Source organism: Notamacropus eugenii, chromosome 3 (genome assembly GCF_028372415.1).
Source record: "Notamacropus eugenii isolate mMacEug1 chromosome 3, mMacEug1.pri_v2, whole genome shotgun sequence".
NCBI classification, from domain to species: Eukaryota; Metazoa; Chordata; class Mammalia; order Diprotodontia; family Macropodidae; genus Notamacropus; species Notamacropus eugenii.
In genome coordinates this window covers 285,981,556-286,002,519 of record NC_092874.1, presented here as the reverse complement: position 1 = coordinate 286,002,519, position 20,964 = coordinate 285,981,556, and the positions used below count along the sequence as shown (strand labels likewise).

General features: G+C 40.3%; 1 long non-coding RNA gene across 4 annotated transcripts in view; it reads right to left on the bottom strand.

Annotated features, from left to right (window-relative positions):
* The window catches only part of LOC140534582 (uncharacterized), a 68,313-nt gene that overhangs the window by 24,708 nt on the left and 22,641 nt on the right, over positions 1 to 20,964 (bottom strand). The gene's annotated exons all lie outside the window — the stretch shown is intronic.

Genomic DNA, 20,964 nt, shown 5'->3' with positions numbered 1-20,964 from the left:
GGGGTCAAAGCTGAGCTTAACTGTGTACTAGACATAGAGCAGCAGCATGGCGGACTGTGTAGTATATTTGTGTCAGGAGAAAACCGGGTTCAAATCTCCTCTCTTCCTCTCACTATATGACTCTTGGTCAAGATACTGATCATTGACATGCCTTAGTTTCTTCATTTGTAAACTGAAGTGAAAGCTTCCATGGTCTGATGAGGAAAGCAGTGAATCCGGGGCTGGAGAATTTTGGTTCACATTATGGTTCTGGTACATACCTACATAACCTATGGCCAATCAATTAACCTCTCTGGGATTGTTTCCTCGCCTGCGAAATTTAGAGAATTGAAATAGATGACCCTGAAGCCCTTCCTAGCTCTAGATTAATAAAACAATAAAGCCTGTGGCATCTACAGTTATGGTTGTAACTTCATGGGGTTACAACGAATAATTCATTAATGTGTATATAGCTTTTTGCAAATGTTAAAGCACTATATAGGAATCGTCATTGGCTGTTCCCCCATGTTGGGAATACTTTCTCTCTTTAACTGCCTCCTGGTTCCCTGACCTCCTTTAAGCCTCATCTGAAGCTCTAGCTTCGATAAAAAGCTTGTTCCAGTCTCCCTCATTCTTAGTGTTTTCCCTCTAGGACTACCCCCAGTTTTTTCCTGACTCTGTCCTCTTTGCATATAGTTATTTGCATGTTATCTGCCCTCATTAGATGGTTAGCATCTTAAGGGCAAGGACTCTTTTTCTTTGTCTTTCATTGCACTCCCAAGGGTTTAGCACTTAATCCCATGCTAACTGACTAATTTATATATAGACCCTTAAGCAAAGCACTTTTCAGATATTTTCTCATTTGATCCTGGTACTATTACTATCTCTGTTTTACAAATGAAGAAACCAAGGCTGAGGGAGGTGAAATGACTTATGCAGGTTCATGTGGCAAATAAGTGTCTGAGGCAAGACTTGGACTTTGGTCTTTTGATTCCAAATTCACCCTATCCTCTCTGCCTTCTAGCTAACTGGAATCTGATCAACTTTTGAAATCAGGTGAGACTGGGCATATTTAAGGTGGTAAGGCTGCACTTATTTTGGACAAGTCTCTCTATCCTCAGTTTCTTCCCTTTTGCAAAATGGGAGCAATTGTACCTGGCCTGCCTATCCCATAGGGTTGAATAGCTTTGTGTTTCGACAGTGCATAGAGGGCTGTATCTGCAAAAGTTTTCATTGTATTGTACAAGTGAAATGCCCTTGGAACTGAAAATGATGAGGCAAGCCCAAGCTGAATTCATGTTAGCCAAAGGATTTTAAGTTTAGAGCTGAAGGGAACCCTAAAAACCATCTCATCTAACTCCCTCATTTTACAGTCAGTCAGGAAGCATTAATTAAAAGCTCCCACTATGGATCAGATGCCGTACTGAGTGCTGGGGACTCAATGAAAGGCAGAAGACAGTCTCTGCCCTGGAGAAACTTGCAATCAAGTTATTTTTTGCAGATCACTTTTACAGAAGAGGAAACTGAGACCCAGTGTGATGAAGTAACTTTCCCAAGCTGGTAAAGGTAATTAAGGGAGGGCCAGAATGGGATGTGAATTCAGGTTCATTGATTCCAAACCTGCCCCTCTTTCCACTGCTCCAAGCTTCTCTCTGCCATGGCAAACACAATGCCCCATGGGTATTCAATGTCAAGGCCCTTTCATTGTAGGATTCTAAAGTAATCGGACCTTATCAGGTGCTCGTATCCCCCTACTATGCCCTTTGTATCCCAAAAAGATGATCCCCGGCAGAAAGCGCACATGGCTTTAAACAAAAATGCTATCTAGGAACTTCATTTTCCATCTGTCGGCATTACTGTGTATGATAATTAATACACAACCCAAAAGAGGGCCGCCCCCCAGTCTACGGCCGTGCCGTATTTAACCGACTGCCCATCTTTTGTGTGGTCACTGATCACTTTAAAAGGACGATTCCCGACATTTACTTCTGTCTCTCCGTATTGTCGGCAGCCTTTGTCTGGAGTTCCTGCTCGGCAGAATGTGCAGCCTCGAGGTCCGTCAGGCTGTTTGGGCTGCCTGCCTGGGCCCTGAGTAAACAGGCCTTTTCCGCTCCCTTCCTCCCTATCCCCCTCCCTGCCCACCCCCGCGCATTTTCTGTTCTTTCTCCATTGTAACATCTGAACAGGGGTTTTGAAAGCACAGACACAGAAAGGAGCCGGGGAGCTAAACACGGTGACATGTACCGTACCAACAGTGGGAAGGAGCACCAGCCAGGCACAATCGGGGCTTTTACAGCCCGCACTCGGTGCCCTTGGGACTGTTGTGCGAAGCAGACGAGGGAGGGGCCGCCCGTGAGTCCGGTGGGCTACATTCAGCGGAGACCCACCAAGACAATTGGCCAAAAGAAGGGGAGGTGGGCGGGGGGAGCTTGGGGAACGAGTCGCTTTAGAAACACAAAGCTGCGCCAACCTCAAGGTCACAGCCATAGGTTTGCTCCAGAGAAATGGGCCATTCACAGCAGGACCCTATCAAAGGATGCATACTCAGACTCAGCGAGAGGCGAGTTCTTGATGGGAGGGGGGCCCTTTCCCCGCACTGACCTGCGGGTTCTGCGGAGGCGCACGCCTCAGAAGACAATTGCCCCGAGTCAGGAGAGGGCTGGAGAGCCCGGCCGTTTGTCGTCTTCCCATCCAATGTCATCCGCACCCCCATTCTCAGGACCTAGGGTCTTTTGGGGTCCCTTCTTATTCTGTGAAACCACGGAGAAGCTTGCCTTTCACAAGCCTTTAGCAAGCACCTATTGTGCGTCATGTACTGGACTAAGGGATTTAAAGACAGAAGTGAAATCATTCGTAGCCTCACAGAGCTGCAGTCAACCAAGACAGAGTTAGGAAGTGCCTACTATGGGCCAGGCGCTGTTCTAGGTGCTGGCAAATGAGGCTGAAAATACAAGAATGAAACAATCCCCTTCTCTCGGGGTGGGGGATTCCAGTCTAACAGAGGAGATAAGGAGATGAGGAGGTATCTGCATACAGAGAGACAGAGATACACATGTGAAAATGTATGCATATATTTATACATATGTATATGCATTGTATAGATATCAGATTGATTTCCATATATACACATATTTCCACATATATGTATATAAAACACATATACACATATATATGTATGTGTGTGTGCAAATATATACCCACTCAGACAGCTGCCACCTTATTTCAGGCCCTCACCACTTCTTGCCTGAATTATTTCAATAATCTCCTAATTTCTCTCCCTGTAATTGTCTCCCCATTCCAATTCATCTTCTACTCCGTTTCCAAAGTAATTTGGAAGTTCCTGGAATATACCATGTATAAACGTACGTACACACATATTTTATATATATATATATAGATACATACATACATTCACACACACAAAGGAAAAAAGGAATGGGGAAGGAAGAGAGGAGAGGATGAGAAGTAGGGGGAGAAAGAGATAGAGGAAAAGGGCCCAGGACAGAACCTTGGGGAATGCCCAAAGTCTGAGGGCATGATAGGATGATGACCCAGCAAAAAATGCTGAGCAGGAATGGTCAGACAGGTAGGAGAAAAACCAGGAAAGAGTATTCGAGAGAGATTCAAGTTGCATCCTGACTGTGTGACCCTGGACAAGTCATTAACCTCTCAGTACCCCAAGCAAATATCTGAACTTCCCAATTTCTGCTCATTGTTCTCCCTGCCTTAAGTCTCTCTCCACTCCATCGTCCCTCCATCCAATAGTCAAAGTGATTTCATCAGTATAGGGAACTTCCAGGGAGCAGTGCCCCCCTTTCCCATACATATTGGCACCTCCTCTACAAATTACCATCCTAGCTAAATGAACAGCATTTGTTAAGTGCTAACTGTATATCAGATACCGTGCTAGGTTCAGAAACCCCAAAGAAAAGGTAAAAACAGTCTCTTATCTCAAGGAGCTATTATTGTGTATGAATATACACACATGTACATAAAGTGGGCACCTACATGATACAGAGTAGAGAGAGACTAGCCTTGGTGGGGATGGCAGCAGTATGGTGAGGAGACAGCCTGGATGTGGTGTGGAGGCCTGGGCCCTGGCAAGATAAGGCAAAATCTCACTTATCACAGCTGGCAGACCCAGGGATGGAGTCCAAGGTTATGGTGGGAGGGAGAAGGGGATGATGGAAGGAGGGCAGACTATGCATGGTGGGAAGACAGCCAGGAAGGGGCATTTAGTTATGATCTATTAATCAGGCCTCTAGTCAACTCTCCAAGACTATAAATTGCAGATAAAATGTCGACCTGACTTGATAGAGGGAGTTTTCTCACCAGGGAGTTCCCTATGCCAGTGAAATCATGGGTCTAGTCCCTCTCCCTATTAAAGGCATTATTGTCGAAGGGCCTTCCTTGGAGCAACATTGTATGCCTGGAAAACTGTTTGGAGGTGCTCTGAATTCTGATGAGGTACAGGAATAGGCTATCTCCTCTCAAGTGGGTTGGGAGACCAGGACAGATGAAAGAGGGGCAGGGGTCAGGACGATGAGGGAAGGCTGGCATTGAGTGTTTTCCCTTCAGTCTCCCCAGGAATCGACGGCTTCATTCCAAACTGTAAATTGCATACATTCCTACCTGACCATTTTCAACCCCCCACATTCCAAACCAGCTATTTCCCAAGCACCTATAGGACGATGTCTACTTTCATGGGTCAAGGGCCTTGAAAACTCCATGGCAGGCCTGAAAATAATGATACCCCACAGAGCTCACTATTAGGGACTTGTTTCTTCAAAGATGTAAAGTTGCTCCAATATATTCTCTCTGTTTTTCCCCGGGGGGTGGGAAATGGGGAGGGAAATAGAAGGCTTGCAGACAATGACCTTGTCCCCTGTCACGTCCAGTTGCGAAAATGTGTCATTTATAAGCAGAGATGTCTAAAACCCCTCAAGGGCAGCAGGGACACTAACCTAACTCTTCTGTTCTTTCACGGTCCAATATCTTATAACATGCTTTTATAGATCCAGCCAAATCCCAAATAATTGCCACTTGGAATTTTGTTGACTCATAGTTAAAAACTTTAGAGACTAGCGATGTCTAGAAGAGGTTCCTAGCCTGGTTCATGAACTTAAAACACATTTTGATAAATATATTTCAATATAACTGGTTTCATTTATAACCCAATGTATTTTATTTTGTGCATTTAGAAATATGATTCTGAGAATGGGTCAATAGGCTTCATCAGATTCACAAAGGAGACCATTTCTCTCTCTCTCACATGCACACACACACACACACACACACACACACACACACACACACACACATTTAGAATCCCCGGTCTAGTTGGAGTCTAGGGAAAGTATTTATTTTTTAATGACCAGTTCCCAAAAATGTCAGTTTGTAGCAAAGTTGGTTTTAAACACAAGGTTAAATAGGTGCACTTGTTATAATTTGGGGTTAGTCCAGATCTTTCATTTTCAGTAAATAAAAAACTAAACAATTAAGAACTAAATAATAAAGCATAAAGAACTCCTAGGGAGAAAACTCTCGCTCCCAATTTATGTTGACTTTTCTTAGAAAATATTCTCAGAAAGTTGTCTGGAATACCAAGTTAAGTGACTTGCCCAGGGTCACCCAGCCTGTATGTGTCAGAGGAGGGACTTGAATCAAGGACTTCCTGGCTTTGAGACTGGTTCCCTAGGCATTATGCCTTACTGCCTCTAGGTGATGCAGTGGAGAGAGAGACTGTAAGCAGGAAAAACTGAGTTCAAAGCTGGCTTTGGGCGCAGCTGAGTGTCTCTGGGCAAGGCATTTAACCTCTGATTGCCTCAGTTTCCTGATTTGTAAAATGGGGGTAATAAGAGCTCCAGGGTTGTTGTCATCAGGATCAAATAAGATAATATTTGTAAAGCGCTAAGCATAGTGTCTAGCATATAAGAGCCATATAAATGTTAGTTATCTCCCTCTTTTTATCCATCTCTATCACTCCCTCTACCAATACTGATCAATGCTCGTTTTGCAACTTACTTTCATATAGTTGCCTGGGGCACTGAGAGGTTGTGACTTCCCAGGGTCACACAGGCAGTTTGGATCAAAGCAGGGTTCAAACCTAGGGCTTCTTGACCCTCTTTATCTACTAAGCCATATTGTTTCCCTTTAATTTAATCAATACAAAGAAAGATATTCATGAAATTTTAAAAATTCATTTTGGTAGCAATTGATGATTGTTTCCTGACTACTGTAACAGTATTTTTTTGATTCAGGTTATAATTAAAATGAAACTTTGATTCAATTTTTACAGAGCATCTCCTACATGTAAAAATCTGGTAATCACTGTGTTTACAGAGATTAAAACTAATACAATTTCTGCTCTCAAGGATATTGCAATTTAATAAATGGAAGGAGATATGGATACACTAAGTACAAATCCTACTTATAATGGTTATTATCTTTGTGACCTTGGGCAAGTCATTTAACCTCTGTGAACCCCAATTTTCCCATCTGTAAAATCAAAGGGTTGGACCTAGATGACCTTTCAGCTCTCCATCTGTGAGGCTCCAATTCAAAACAGAATATGATTGGAATAAAGAGGACATCCAGCAAAGCTTTCTTGGAGAATTTTTTTTGGATGAGTAGAAAGAAATTATCCCACTGGGGAGTTTAGGGAAAAGTGAAGGATGTTGCATTTGGACTGGACCTTGAAGAATGATAGAGATTTCAACAAGTACAGATGAAGAGAGATCATTCCCTAGCCTTGGTGAAGGGAGGATGTCTTTAAATTTCTAGAAGGGCAAGAAGAAAGGACAGAAATGAGGAACGATCACTCGACTGGAATGTAGAATGTATAAGGGGGCAAATGTCAGAAAAGGCTAGAAAGATGGATTGGAGCCAGATTGTAGAAAATGCCAGGAAAAGTTATTGGTTTTATCCAGTCGGCAATGGGGAGCCACTGAAGGTATTTGAACAAAGGAATGACATACTTAGATTTCTTCATTGGAAACTTATCAAGGCAGCCATGAAAGAACGTGCTACTAGTAAATGTTTAACAACTGGCTCTCCAAAAAAAGTCTGCATGACACCCTTTTAAGTTTGATCTGCATTATTGACATTTTCTCCATCACTTTCTTAGGTCTAGATAATCAACAAAACAAATAAATCAGACCTTTTTTTATGTGACATCATGCTCACTTTCTTCCTTCCTTCCTTCCTTCCTTCTTCCTTCCTTCCTTCCTTCCTTCCTTTCTTCCTTCCTTCCTTCCTTCCTTCCTTCCTTCCTTCCTTCCTTCCTTCCTTCCTTCCTTCCTTTCTCCTTCTTCTGTCATGTCCAAGTGTTCATGACTCCATTTGAGATTTTCTTGGCAAAGATACTGGAATGGCTTGATATTCTTTCTCCAGCTCATTTTACAGATTAGGAAAGTAAAACAATTAGAGTGAAGTGACTTGCCCAGGGTCACAAAGTAAGTGTCTGAGGCAGATTTGAACTCATGAAGATGAGTCTTCCTGACTTCAGTATACACTGCACCGCCAACTGGCTACAATACATCTCTGAAACCACTGGAAGGAGAGAGACCAATTAACAACCTAAGAAAGAGGTAATGATGCCCTGAACTGAGAGTGATTGCCATCGCAAGTTAGGAGGGGCCAGATAGAAGATACATGCCAAGACACAATCAATAGGAACTTGGCAGAGGATAGAAATAAAAAATAAAATAGAGGAATGGATCAATCATGCTCTTGAGATCTCAAGCCTGAAGGACTGGGCAAATAGCAATACCTTTAACAGAAATCAGAAAGCTGAGAAGTTTGGGAATATTAAAGCATTGTTTCCGTACTCTGATGAAGACGTTATTTATTACAGCTGCAAGGGATGAGACAGATTCCAAACAAATTGGTGGGCACCATGGCCAAATTCTCCTCTAGCTGAACATTGTATAATCTTCTGAAATGGGTTGGTAAGACAAAAGAAAATTGGAGATTGTACAGAGCTGGAAAACCCACAAGAATAATAAGTAATACATTAACAAGATATAGTTACAACAGGTTGAATGGGAACAAACTTTCCCATGGGAAAGAAAAATATCCAATAGTCATTTAACATATGACAAGTCATTTAACCTCTGTGAACCTCAGTTTCCTGATCTGTAAAATGAAAGGGTGGGACTAGATGATCTTTGAGGTTCCTTTCAACTCTTCATCTGTGATTGCCTCAGTTTCCTGGTTTGTAAAATAGGGATAATAATGTCCAATATCTACCCTGCCCATGGTCTTTTGCAATAATGTCAAGAAACACGATAAAAATAGTTGTAGAATCCTGGTTCTGTGGGAATAAAGATGCTGAATTTCTTTGGAGATACATTGAATTTGACATGTTGGTAGGATGTCCAGGTAGAAGTGTCCAGCAAGTAGTTATAAATGTAGGAGGGGAAGTTAGAAGAGAGGTTGAGGCTGGAGATACTGACTTTAGAATCACTGGCCTAGGGAAGATTTTTGAAGTCATAGAAGTGGGTAAGATGACCAAAGGAGAGAAAAATGAAAAATAATAAGTCCCAGGGCAGAGAGCATTGATCGGGGATGGAGAACTTGTGGCCCTGAGGCCACACATGGCCTTCTAGGTCCTGAAGTGTGACCCTTTGATTGAATCCAAACATTTGAAAACCTAGAGGGTGAAGTTTGGATTCAGTCAAAGAGCCAACACTTGAGGACCTACAGGGCCACATGTGGCCTCAAACCTGCAGGTTCCCTAACCCTGGCCTTGATCAATGCCTATCTATAACACTAAGGGTACAATGGAATCAGATTTAGAGGAAGCCATTTTCAAGGTCAATCAGTCTAATGTTTTCATTTTACAGATTTAGAGAGTCAGGATTTGAATGCAGGTCCTCCTCCTCCAAATCCAGCACTCTTTCTATCATCTTACTGTGAAGTATCTTATCTAAGATGCCATTTTCAGGACAAGGCACCACCTCTCTGGACCTTAGTTTCCTCCTACCAAAATGAGAGTTGAACTCAAAGCTCACCAAGACTCCTTCTATCTCCAACATTCCATATTTCTTCTTTTATCTCCCTTCCCTTCTCCTTCTACACTGGGTAGAAAAGCAAAAGTCAGCTTTGAAGATGGCAAGTTGAGCATTTTTCAGTATGATTTGGACTAGCCTCACTCAGTCATTCCCTTTGGTTTGGCATGGATATCCCCATTTGGCAAACTGTTCATTGCTAGAGAAAGGTAGTAGTAGCCAGTCACGTATGTCCAGAGTAGAACCTGACATAACTCCCCCTTATCTCTCACTCTAGGCCTTGACCTTCATCACTTAGGTTGGTTGGTCAGATGACAAAAGTAGTTATTAATGATTCTTTCTCATCTCAGAAGGAGATCTGCAGTGGGGTGCCCTAGGAATCTGTGCTTGGCCTCCTGTTGTTTAAGGATTTTTATCAATAACTTGAATATAGACAGAGATAGAGTGTTTATTACGTTGAGATGTCACCAAGGTGGAAGAACTAGCTAACAAGGATGACAGTGTCTAAATCTCCAATGACGTCAACAGGCTAGAATATTGGGTTGGATCTCATAAGATGAAATTTAATAAAAATAAATGTGAAGTTTTATATTTGGATTAAAAAGCATCAGGTTCACAAGTGCTAGACAAAGAGGGTCAAGCTAGGCAACAACTGGTCTCAGAGAAAGATCTGGGTTTTTTTAGTGGTCTGCAGGCTCAGTAGCTAGGAAGCTAGGTGGTGCAGTGGATGGAGTACTGGACCTGGAGCCAGGAAGACCCATCTTCAGAGTTCAGCTCTAACCTCAGACATTTACTAGTTGTGACCCTGAGCAAGTCACTTAACCCTGTTTGCCTCAGTTTCCACATCTGTAAAATGAGCTGGAAAAGGAAATGGCAAATCACTCCAGCATCTGTGTCAAGAAAACCCCAAATGGGGTCGAACACAACTGTTCAACTAAACAGTAACATGTACTAGATCCTGTGTTAGAGGCTTAGAAATACAAAGATTAAAAAAAGCATACTTCCTGTCCTCAAAGAACTTATATTCTAATGAGGGAGTCATGTATGTAAGCAAGTATATAACACATACACAGACAAGTAACTCCCAAGGGGAAGATGAAGAGAAGTTCCTCACTTCTCTCTCATCTGGTCCCCTTCTCCCACTCCCCCCCCCAAAAAAACACCCAGCCAACCAAACAAGCTTTACTCTGAAAACAGTTGTGGTAAAGGGTTTCCCCAAATTCAGAATATTTAGCCCCCCACAGACCCTTGCATGCTAGCTTTCCAACATAACAGCCATCCTCTCCAAGATGCATCCATGTTCCCCTCCCGCCATGATGCTTGTGGATCATAGAGACCTCCCATTCAACACTGGGCATTTGACATCAGGCCTCTTTAGTGTGTCAGGTTCATAGATGAGGTTTTCTCCCCACCCCCAGGTTGTTTTGTTCTCTATGGTAATCAATCTTGTCTCTGCCTCAATCAGAACACATTATCTTCTTCTTTTCCCTCCTCCCCCTCCTGTGAGCAAGGCAGCAATCTGTTCCCTTTGAAATCCTTCATCATCCTGGCTCTCTTCATCTCCGCTCGCCCAGATTTCCAAGATTGTTGATGATTATGTAACAGATGGCCTACCAGACCTCCGACTCTTTGCTGGGTTAGCTAGCTTGGCTCTGAACATAGCAGCACTGCAGTAAACATTCACAGGCATGGACGCTCATGAATTTTAACTCCTCCCTGACAAAGGAATCCAAAGGGAAAAGGAGCCAATCTATCAGGGGCCCAAGTAATTAAAAGGCTTAGGTTGGCTCTCGGCTTGCTTGCTGCCTTCCATATCTATTCAGATATCTTCAATATCTCCCCTTGCTGGTTTTAGCTATTCAGACTAGCTACCATTCATCACTAACCCACAACAAAGCATCCAAGTGGTAAGATGGCTTCATGCAGATGCCAAGGAGCTGCCATTGGCCAATCCTCTTCCTTTGGCTCTTAATCAGAAAGGATTCTTGACATTTGCTTAGTATCTGTTCTTATAAGAAATTCCCTTCCTCATGCACCTTTCCCTCCTTTTTTTTTTTTTTTTTTGCACACACTGTCCTCATGCCTGGAATGCACTCCCTCTTCATTTCTGCCCTGTTGCCTCTGTGTTCAAATACAAACCCATTTGTCTGGTGCGTAAAGTCCTTCACAGTCTGGCTCCAGCTCATTCTTTCAGACTTATCGTGCCTTGTTTCCCATTGCACATTTTGTGCTTTAGTCAGCCTAGCCTAGTTCAATCCACCAAAAAGCTTTTATTGAACCTAGTATATAGCAAGCACTGGGTTAGGTGTTGGAAATGTAAATACCAAAAAAGGTACAAAAATATTTATAGCACCTTCTCTTGTGATGGCAAAGAATTAGAAATTGAGGGGATGCCTATCAGCTGGAGAATGGCTGAACAAGTTGTAGTATATGAATGTAATGGCATACTATTGTGCTATGAGAAATGATGAACAGGAAGACTTCAGAGAGGCCTGGAAGGACTTATGTGAACTGATGCTGATGAGGTGAGCAGAACCAGGAGAACAGTGTACACAGTAACAGATACTTTGTGTGATGACTGACTTTGATAGACTTAGCTCTTCTCAGAAAGGCAAGGACCTAAGAAAACTCCAAAGGACTCATGATGGAAAGTGCTGTCCACATCCAGAGAGAGAGAACTATGGAGTCTGAATGCATATTGCTTTCTCTCTTTCTCATTTCTTTTTTTGTGTATTTCTTTTTTCTTGTGGTTTCTCCCATTGAAATTCTTCTTTACAACATGACTAATATGAAAATAGGTTTAATATGTAAGCCTATGTCATACACACTGTCTTGGGGTGAGGGTAGGGGAGAGATGGGGAAAAAATTTGGAACTCAAAGTGAATATTGAAAACTAAAGATAAATTTAAAAGATCCAATATTTAATAAAAAAGAAAAAAAGGAGCAATTTCTGCTTTCAAGGAATTTACACCCTACTGGGGGAGATAATGTGCATAAATATTGATCAGAAAACATTTATTAACACTAAACTATTAAAAGGCACTGTTCTAAGCATTGCAGTATAAGAGATCAGAAAAGGCTCTGGGGAGATGGCACTTCAATTGTGAAGGAAGAGAGAGACTCTGTGAGGTGGAGATGAGGAGACAGTGCATCCCAGGCATGGGGCAGAGCCAATGCAAAGGTACAGAGATGGGAAATGGAGTGCCACATATGAGAAACAGATAGAAGGCCAGTTTGACTGGATCACAGAGTATGAAAAGAGAAGCAATGTATAATATATAAAGAGAAGCAATGTATAAAGTAAAATACAATGTACAATGAAAGGAAATTTGAATCCAAGTCATAAAGGACTTTAAAAGTAGGAAAGTTTATATTTGATTCTGGAGGTAATGGAGTATCACTGGAGATTATTGATTACATTCTGACATGGTCAGAACTGCGTTTAAGGAAAATCAACTTGGCAACTAAATGGAGGATGGATCGGAGTGGCGAGAGATTTGAGGCAGGGAGGCTGTTGGAATAATCTAGACATGAACCTGACGTAGGATGGTGGCTGTGTGAGTAGAGAGAAAGAGATGTATAGAAGAGACTTTGTAGAGAGAGAAATGGTGAATTTGGCCACTGATTTTATGTGTAGGGAGAGCGTGGAGCTAAGATTAACCCTGAGGTTACGCTTTGAGAGACTGAAGAATGGCGGTGTTTGCTGTATATGACATTCCATCTTTCATCTCCATGACTTTGCCCAGATTATCTCCCATTCCTAGAATGCAAGGTCTTCCTTACCTCTTCCCCTATTACCTCTCATCTCAAAGTTTTCTCTCTACCATATGACTTCAGCCTATTTTTCCAGGCTTATTCTACATGAATCTCCATATTCATCTCCAGTACAGTTGACCAGATCTCCTTGCCGGCTCTCACACATAGCACAGTCTCCTATCTTTGTGTCTTTGCTCTATGCCTGAAGTTGCTTCATTATTTCTCAATCAATTAGTAAACATGTATTAAGCACCTACTATGTGCCATGCATCGTGCTAAGAGTGGGGATACAAAAAGAGGCAAAAGACAGTCCCTGCTCTCAAGAAGCTTACAATTTAATGCACCATTTTAGAATCCTTAGTTTCTTTCAACTCCGTTCACATGCCACCTCCTACCATGACCTTTTCTGATCACCCAGGTTACCAGTGCCTTCCCCTTGAACATATTTTCCATATTTTGCGCCAACACACCAATTCAGAGCTAATACTAGGTGTCCTTGCCACCATTAAATTTTTTTTCTCTACTACCTTCTGATGACTAGAAAGTGACCTCAGGTTCTCAGGAGAAGACAGAGTGAAGCTCTGAGAGGTTAAATCCCCCAGAATAGGTTCAAATTTAGGCCTGGAAGTTGGCATATCTTCAGAAGAATTCTTTTTCAATTTTGGGGGGGGTCTAGAACTGAGATTTTATGGACATAGGAGACTCCCTTTATCAATACAGATTTGCACTTTTTCTGCTACTTACAGTCTTCGAGTTTCTTGGGACACTGAGAGGCTAAAGAACTTGGCCAGGGTCATATAGACAGTATGTATGAGGTAGGACTCAAACCCAGTTCTTCCAGAATCAGACGTTCTTTATTTATGACTTCATGCTGCCTTAGCATCAGCTAAGGATTAAATAAAATACTGTTTCCTTTAAGTCTTGGACTCCTATGTGTGATTTCTCCCATGAAAAAATTGTTCCCGTACCTTCTCCCTCATAATAGCAAAACACATCACCAATCTAGCTCTAGGTTATGTAGTTCTTAGAGGGAGGAGAGTGGAGTGAGGAAGGCTTAAGTTCAAATCTGGCCTCAGATACTTACTACTGAGTGACCCTGGACAAATCACATAACTAACTGTTCAGTGCCTAAGTTTCCTCAACTGTAAAATGGGAATAATAGCACCTCCCTCCCACAATAGTTGTGAGGATCAAATGAGATAATATTTATAAATGACTTGGCACAATGCCTAATACATAACAGGAACTTAATAAATAATCATCTCCCCCTCTTATCTAGCTTTCCTCCATAAAGATCTAACCAGGAATTGTTGGAGATCAACATTATTACAAATTTCAATGAGGGAAGTCAATCCAGAAACATAGCATAGAACACGCCCAGAGTATTTGGACTCAAAGTGAGAGAGAAGCTTTTTAAAACTACTGATCCTTTAAAGTCAAGTTATCATGTATCTATATCTATCTATCATCTATCCATCTATCTATCTATCTATTTATCTGTCTGTCTGTCTGTTCATCTGTCTGTCCGTCTGTCTGTCCGTCTATCTGTCTATCTATCTGTCTATCTATCTATCTATCTATCTATCTATCTATCTATCTATCTATCTATCTATCTATCTATCTGTGTGTATGTGTGTGTATGTGTTAAACCCAGGTGTGCTACAAGAAGGTAAAAGGGAATATTTTAGCACTATGGGAATGAAGCAAAAATACAGATGAGAAGCAAGTATGATGTTTATATATTAACAGGTTCATGGCTACACGTGAAAGAAAGTAAACTACGCAAAACATCCAACTTCCATAAGAAAATAAGCTAACTTAATTCTAACTTAAGAATTGGTAAACAGACCTAAAGAAGGAAAGGTACTTGCCCAATGTCTCACTGGTGATAAGCAGCTGAGCAGAGATTTGAACTCAGGTCCTTTAACTCCAAATGTAGTCATCTCTCCCCTGCTTCTGTTAGACCCTAATCTTGATGATACCTTTTGCATTTTACAATTTTCTAACAACTTCCAAATATAGCATATCATTTGATCCAAAGGAGCATTCTGTGAGATGAGCAGGGAGTATTTATTAATCCCCCCATTTTAAAGAAGAAGAAATTGAGGCTTAATGATATTAATCAATTTAAGCAAGATCACATGACTAACAAATGACTAAATTGGGACTTGGATCCAGGTCTTCCTAGTCTATGCTTCTACCTCACTATTGATAGCTCATATCATTTGTGGGTAATTAAAGAATGCTACTAGGTATTGATAAAAAGAAAGGAGGCTCAGCAGCTGGGCTAGCTCATACAACCCTGGTGTGTTCATTGTGCATTCGAGTGTACATCCAGGGAGTAGGGGATGGGAAGCATGAAGAAGAGTCCACAGACATCAAGGAGGCAAGATGGTTCAGAGACAGTTGGGGCGGGCACTAGAAAGGGGCACTTCAGTAGCCCCCATTGGGCTCATAGGAAAATCAATGCAGAGGAGTATGGGAAATTGGTTTGATGCATTGTGGCAGATAAGGGCTGGCATGAGAGCCCAAAATGTTGCCTGGAACTTGGGATGCTGCAATTCTGAGAGAAGACAGAATCATGTTTGGCCATTCCATGAGATAATAGATTTCCCTGGCTCCTGCCATTTTGATGCCAGTCACAGAGGAGGAGCAAGTGACATTATGGAATGCATTAGGAGCCAGAATGGCCCCATGGAAAGGGCACTGACTTTGAAGCACTAGGATATGGGTTCAAATCTTTCTTCTGACTGCTACTTCCTATATGACTCTATGGAATAACCATGGTATCAGTTTCTTCATCTACCTCTGGTTGGACTAGATGTCTTCTGAGGTTCCTTCTAGATTTATAGTGACATGGGTAAGACTGTGATCTGGCTTCCAGTACCCCCCCAGGAGATATTAGTATGAATAAATGATGAAAAGCTTAATATCAAATCCAGTATAAAAGTTTATTTGTGTCATGGCTATCTATCATTTGCCAGATATTGCTCTTCTGAGTGGAAGTTAAGGAAAGGGAGCACATTGCGTGAGCACACAATACAAGTGCTCAGAAAATCTATGGTACCATTGATCTGGAGATAGAAGGGACCTCATAGGCTTCCAGTCCAACGCCTTCATTTTATGGATGAAAAAACTAAGCCCAAGGAGACCAAGGGACTCATCTGAAGTCATGTAGGTAGGAAAAGTCAGTGGTGGGATGTGATTCCAAGCCTTTGACTCATGAGTCAGTGCCCTTTCCATTATACATGCTGCAGTAACGAGAACATGATGACTTGGAACACGGGGCCACAAGGAGCTAAGAGAGTGTGAAGGGGAGTTATTGTTAAGCAACAGAGAAAATATCCATCTAGGAGAGTGTTAGGCACATGGTAGGTTTTCCATAGATATGTTGGTTGATTGAATAATTTGAGGGTCATAGGAACTCATGGTGAATGAACTAAATAAATATTTAGAAAGAAAATCTCTCTCCCCCACCTTTCTATCTTCCTTCTAATCTGCCTCATTCCTGGGCAAGGGCCAGCGTCAATGTACCCTGGTACCTCTGTGCAACAGGCAAAGTCCACTGTTAAAGAAACAACCACTGGCAAAATGGAAAGCAATCTGGCAAAAACTAGGTAGAGACTACCATCTCACACTATATACCAACGTAACCTCTTAATGGACAAACAGAACTAAAAGAAAACATTGTATACAGTAATGGCAATATTCTTCAAAGAATAATTGTGAATTACTAAGCTATTCTGAGTAATATGAATATTCAAATCAACTATAAAAGATTTATAAAGGAAGATGCTATCCATCTCCAGAGAAAGAACTGATATATGGAAGTATGTATGGTATGGTTCCACATATATATCTGCATCAAATGTCGGTCTTCTCTAATGCAGGGTTGAGAGGGAGACAACTTGCAACTCAAATTATAACCAAAAAATATATTATATATATATATATTTAAAAATCTGTACAATTTGATAAGTTATTAGTCAATTGTAATAATGATGTAATCAACTAGGAATATACTAAATTTAGTCAATAAAGATCCAATTTAAAAAAAAAAAACAAACAACCTCCAAACATCACTCCATCTGAGAGGATTACTGGCTGAGTGAGCTGGAGCAAGTGACTTGAGTCCTCTAAGCCTCTGTTTTCCCATCTCTAAAATAGGAATAATAGTATCTCCTCTCTCACAGGGTTATTGTGAGAATCAAACCAGGTAATAAATGTAAAGTACTTTGCAAACTTCAAAACACTGATACAGTGTTTTGAATACATAAGCTATATATTCTTATTAACCATTAATTGCTTGGTTTTTCTGGGTTCCAAGGAGTCATTTTGTTTGAAGTTTCATGACCAATTCCTCAACAGATTAATAGGTCTTTAGGATTATCTTTGAATAAAGTATAATGCATGGGTTTTATCAGGAGGTCACAAATAGTGTGCATTAGTGAAGACAACATTGGCTTTGGAGTCATAGACATGTGAACTTACATCCTGGCTCTGCCATTTACTACCTGTATGGCCGATGAATAAGTAACCTCTCTGAACCTCGGTTTCCTTATCTGTAAAATGAGGGCTCATAGGATCATAGATCTAAGACTAGAATGGATGTTGGAAGCTATGTAGTCCAATTATTCATTTTACAGGTGATGAAACTGAGACTCAGACAGGTTCAATAACTTGTCCAAAGTTATGAAGGTAATTCATGCAGACCTAGCTTTCAAACTCAGATTGTCTGACTCCAAATCCAGCACTCTGTTCCCTGTGGCCCATAAGGAGCCTTCCAACTCTAAAACTATGGGCTTACAATCTACAACTTAAATTTCTATGAGAATGAGATTCATTAAGGACTTTCCTCTTGCCATAAGGTGAGTAAAATGAGGATTATCATTCCCACTTTTTTGAGGAAAGGACTGAGACACACAGGGCTAAAGTGATTCATTCATTGTCATATAGCAGGTAAGTAAGAGAGGTAGAATTTGAATCTCAAGATTCCTCAAGTCAATGTCCAGCACTTTTCCCCACTCTACCACTCTATCAAAGGTAGAGACCACTGAAATAACTTGCCATCTAGGAAGCTGACGTTGACGGATGAAAAATAACCATATCTTGAATTGTGATAGTCTCTTAATGTATCTGAAACAACTGTGATTTCTGCCAAGATGAAGAGCTTCCGATATGGGAATTCCATTGGCACATGGACAAATCCCAGTGAGCTTCCTGTGGCCAACAGAGCTTAGTTAATACCAGGAGCAGAATTTGAACCCAAGGCTTCCTGATAATAGACCCAACCATCATGGTTCTCTGTACCAAAAAATTATCAATAATTTAGGTGACAAAGCACTGACTCTGGAGTCAAGAGGACCTGAGTTCAAATCTGTCCTCAGATAGTAGCTGTGTGACCCTGGGCAAGTCCCTTAATCCTGATTGCACCCAAAAAACTAGCAACAATTTAGGTGATAAGGTGGAAAGAATACTGCTGTAGGAATTCAGAGAAAGAAGATATCAATCTAGGTTCTGATTGGCTAAAAAAAGACTGTCATAAAGAATTTTAAATATATTGCCTCATTTAGTCCAATCTAATTTAGTCCATCACTCAACCTATTTGCCAGGCTGAGTGGACCTGTACAACAACCCTATAAGGTGCTTGTATTATTGCCTTCATTTTACAGATGGGGAAATTGAGTCTTAGAGGGGTTAAAGGAGTTGTCCAAGGACACATAGATAGTAAGCAGATTTGGATTCAATCAATCCTCTGCTATTCTCATTGTGACTTAACCTATATATTTTTTTCTGTTGTATGCTCCTACTTACCCTTTTGTACAAAATAATTCCTCCACAGATGCCTTTCCTATGATCTGTTTTTTGTACCCCTCAGGAATTTTTTCGTTCACATCCCTAGTCCCTTCTCACTACTTACCCTGCATGAAAACTTTCTGTCTCTTGACTTCCCTTCAAATCCCATCCACATTCTCTCATATCCTTATTCCAAGAATCAAAATAATAAGGTGCTGAAGGACCCTAGAGCTGGAAATGAATCACCATCTAATCCACCTACTACCTAAAGCAGAAATTATATCTTTAGTATTCATGACCAGTGATCACCCAGCTTCTGACTGAAGAACTCCAAAAAAGGAGGTGTCACTACTTCCTGAGGCAGCCCATTCCTTTTTAAAATTTTAATTTCATTTATTTTTTGTGACAACTTAAGTTCTAAACTGTCTCCCTCCCTCATGCCCTACTTCATATTACAAAAGGCTACCATTTGACAGAGAAAGAGAGAGAGAGAGAGACAATGAGAGAGAGAAGGAGAAAGAGAGAGAGAGAGAGAGAGAGAGAGAGATGTAAAAAGTCATACTATGCATACTTCTATTTATTATTTCTCTGGATGTGGATAGCATGTTCCTTCATAGGTCCTTTGTACTTGATTTGAGTATTTATAATCAGAATAACTTAGTTGTTCACAGTTGTACTTCAGACACTGTTGCTGTTACTGTATACAATGTTCCCTTGGTTCTACTTATTTCACTCTTCGTAATTTCATGTAAGTTTTTTGGTGCTTTTCTAAATCCAGCTAGCTCATCATTTCTAATAGCATAGTTATATACCATCACAATCGTATACCAAAACTTGTTTAGCCATTCCCCAATTATTGCATATCCTCTCAATTTCCAGTTCTTTGCCACCACAAATTCTGCTACAAACATTTTATAACAAATAGGTTCTTTTCCTTTTCCATGGATCACATTGGGAAACACACCTAATAGTGGTGTTGTTGGGTGAAAGAATACGCATAGTTTTACAACTCTTTGGGCATAATTCTAGATTACTCTCCAAAATGGTTCGATCAGTTCATGGTTCCAGTGTATTAGTATCTCAATTTTTCTACACGCTTTCCAACATTTGACATTTTCCCCTTCTATCATTTTAGTCAATCTGATCTAATCAAAAGTGACTTAGAACATTTTTTCATATAATTTTGATTTCTTCATCCAAAAACTGCCTGTTCATATCCTTTGACCATTAATCAGTTGGAGAATAACACATGTTCTTATAAATGACGAAGTTCTCCCTGTATTTGATATATAAGACTGTCATCCAAGAAACTGTCTATAAATTTCCTCCTTAATTTTTTGCTTTCCTTCTAGTTTTGGCTACCTTGGTTTTATCTGTACAAAACCTTTTTAATGTAATGTAATATAAGCCATTTTGCATCGCACAATGCTATCTCTTGTAATGCCCTATCTATCTATATATCATATTAATTTATATCAATGCTTTTAACTCTGTCTCTATCATAAATTCTTCTATCCATGTCTGATATGTTTCATGTATTTTAATTTTTTTAGGATATATCCAGGTCATGTATTGATTTTGACCTTATCTTGGTAAATTGTGTAAGATGTTGATATCTACCCAATTTCTATTAGATTGCTTTTCAGTTTTCCCAACAATTTTTACCAAATAGTGAATTTTTATCCCCAAAGCTTAAAGCTATATATTTGTCAAGCACAAGATTATTATAATCAATTACTACAGCGTATTGTATGTCTGCTTTTTTCTACTGATCAGCTCTCTTGGTCAGTACCAGATAATTTTGATTAGTACTGCCTTATAAATAATTTAGGATCTAGTACTGCTAAATCTGCTTTCTTTACATTTTTTCATTAATTCTTTTAATATTTTTTACCTTTTGTTCCAAATGAATTTTGTTATTTTTCTAGCTTAATAATTTTTTTGGATTTAATTGGAATGACACTGAATAAGTAGATTGGTCTGGGTAGAACTGTCATTTTTATTTTGTTGGCTTTGCCCACCCATGAGCAATTAATATTTTCCCAGTTATGCTAGTCTGATTTTATTTGTATAAAAATCTTTTATAATTATGTTTATACAGTTTCTGGGTTTGTCTTGGGAGATATAGTTCTAGGTATTTTATGCTGTTTATAACTATTTTACATGAGATATTTCTTACTATCTCTTCTTATGTGGTTTTGCTGGTGATATATAGAAATATTGGTGATCTATGTGGATTTATTTTATATCCTGCTACTTTGCTAAAATAATTTATTATTTCAACTAATTTTTAGTTGACTCTGTAGGATTTTCCAAGTATATCTTCATATCATGTGCAAAAAGAGATACCATTCTGATTCCTTCACTTTTTCTTATCTTATTACTGGTGCTAGCAATGTTGAATAATATTGGTGATAATGGG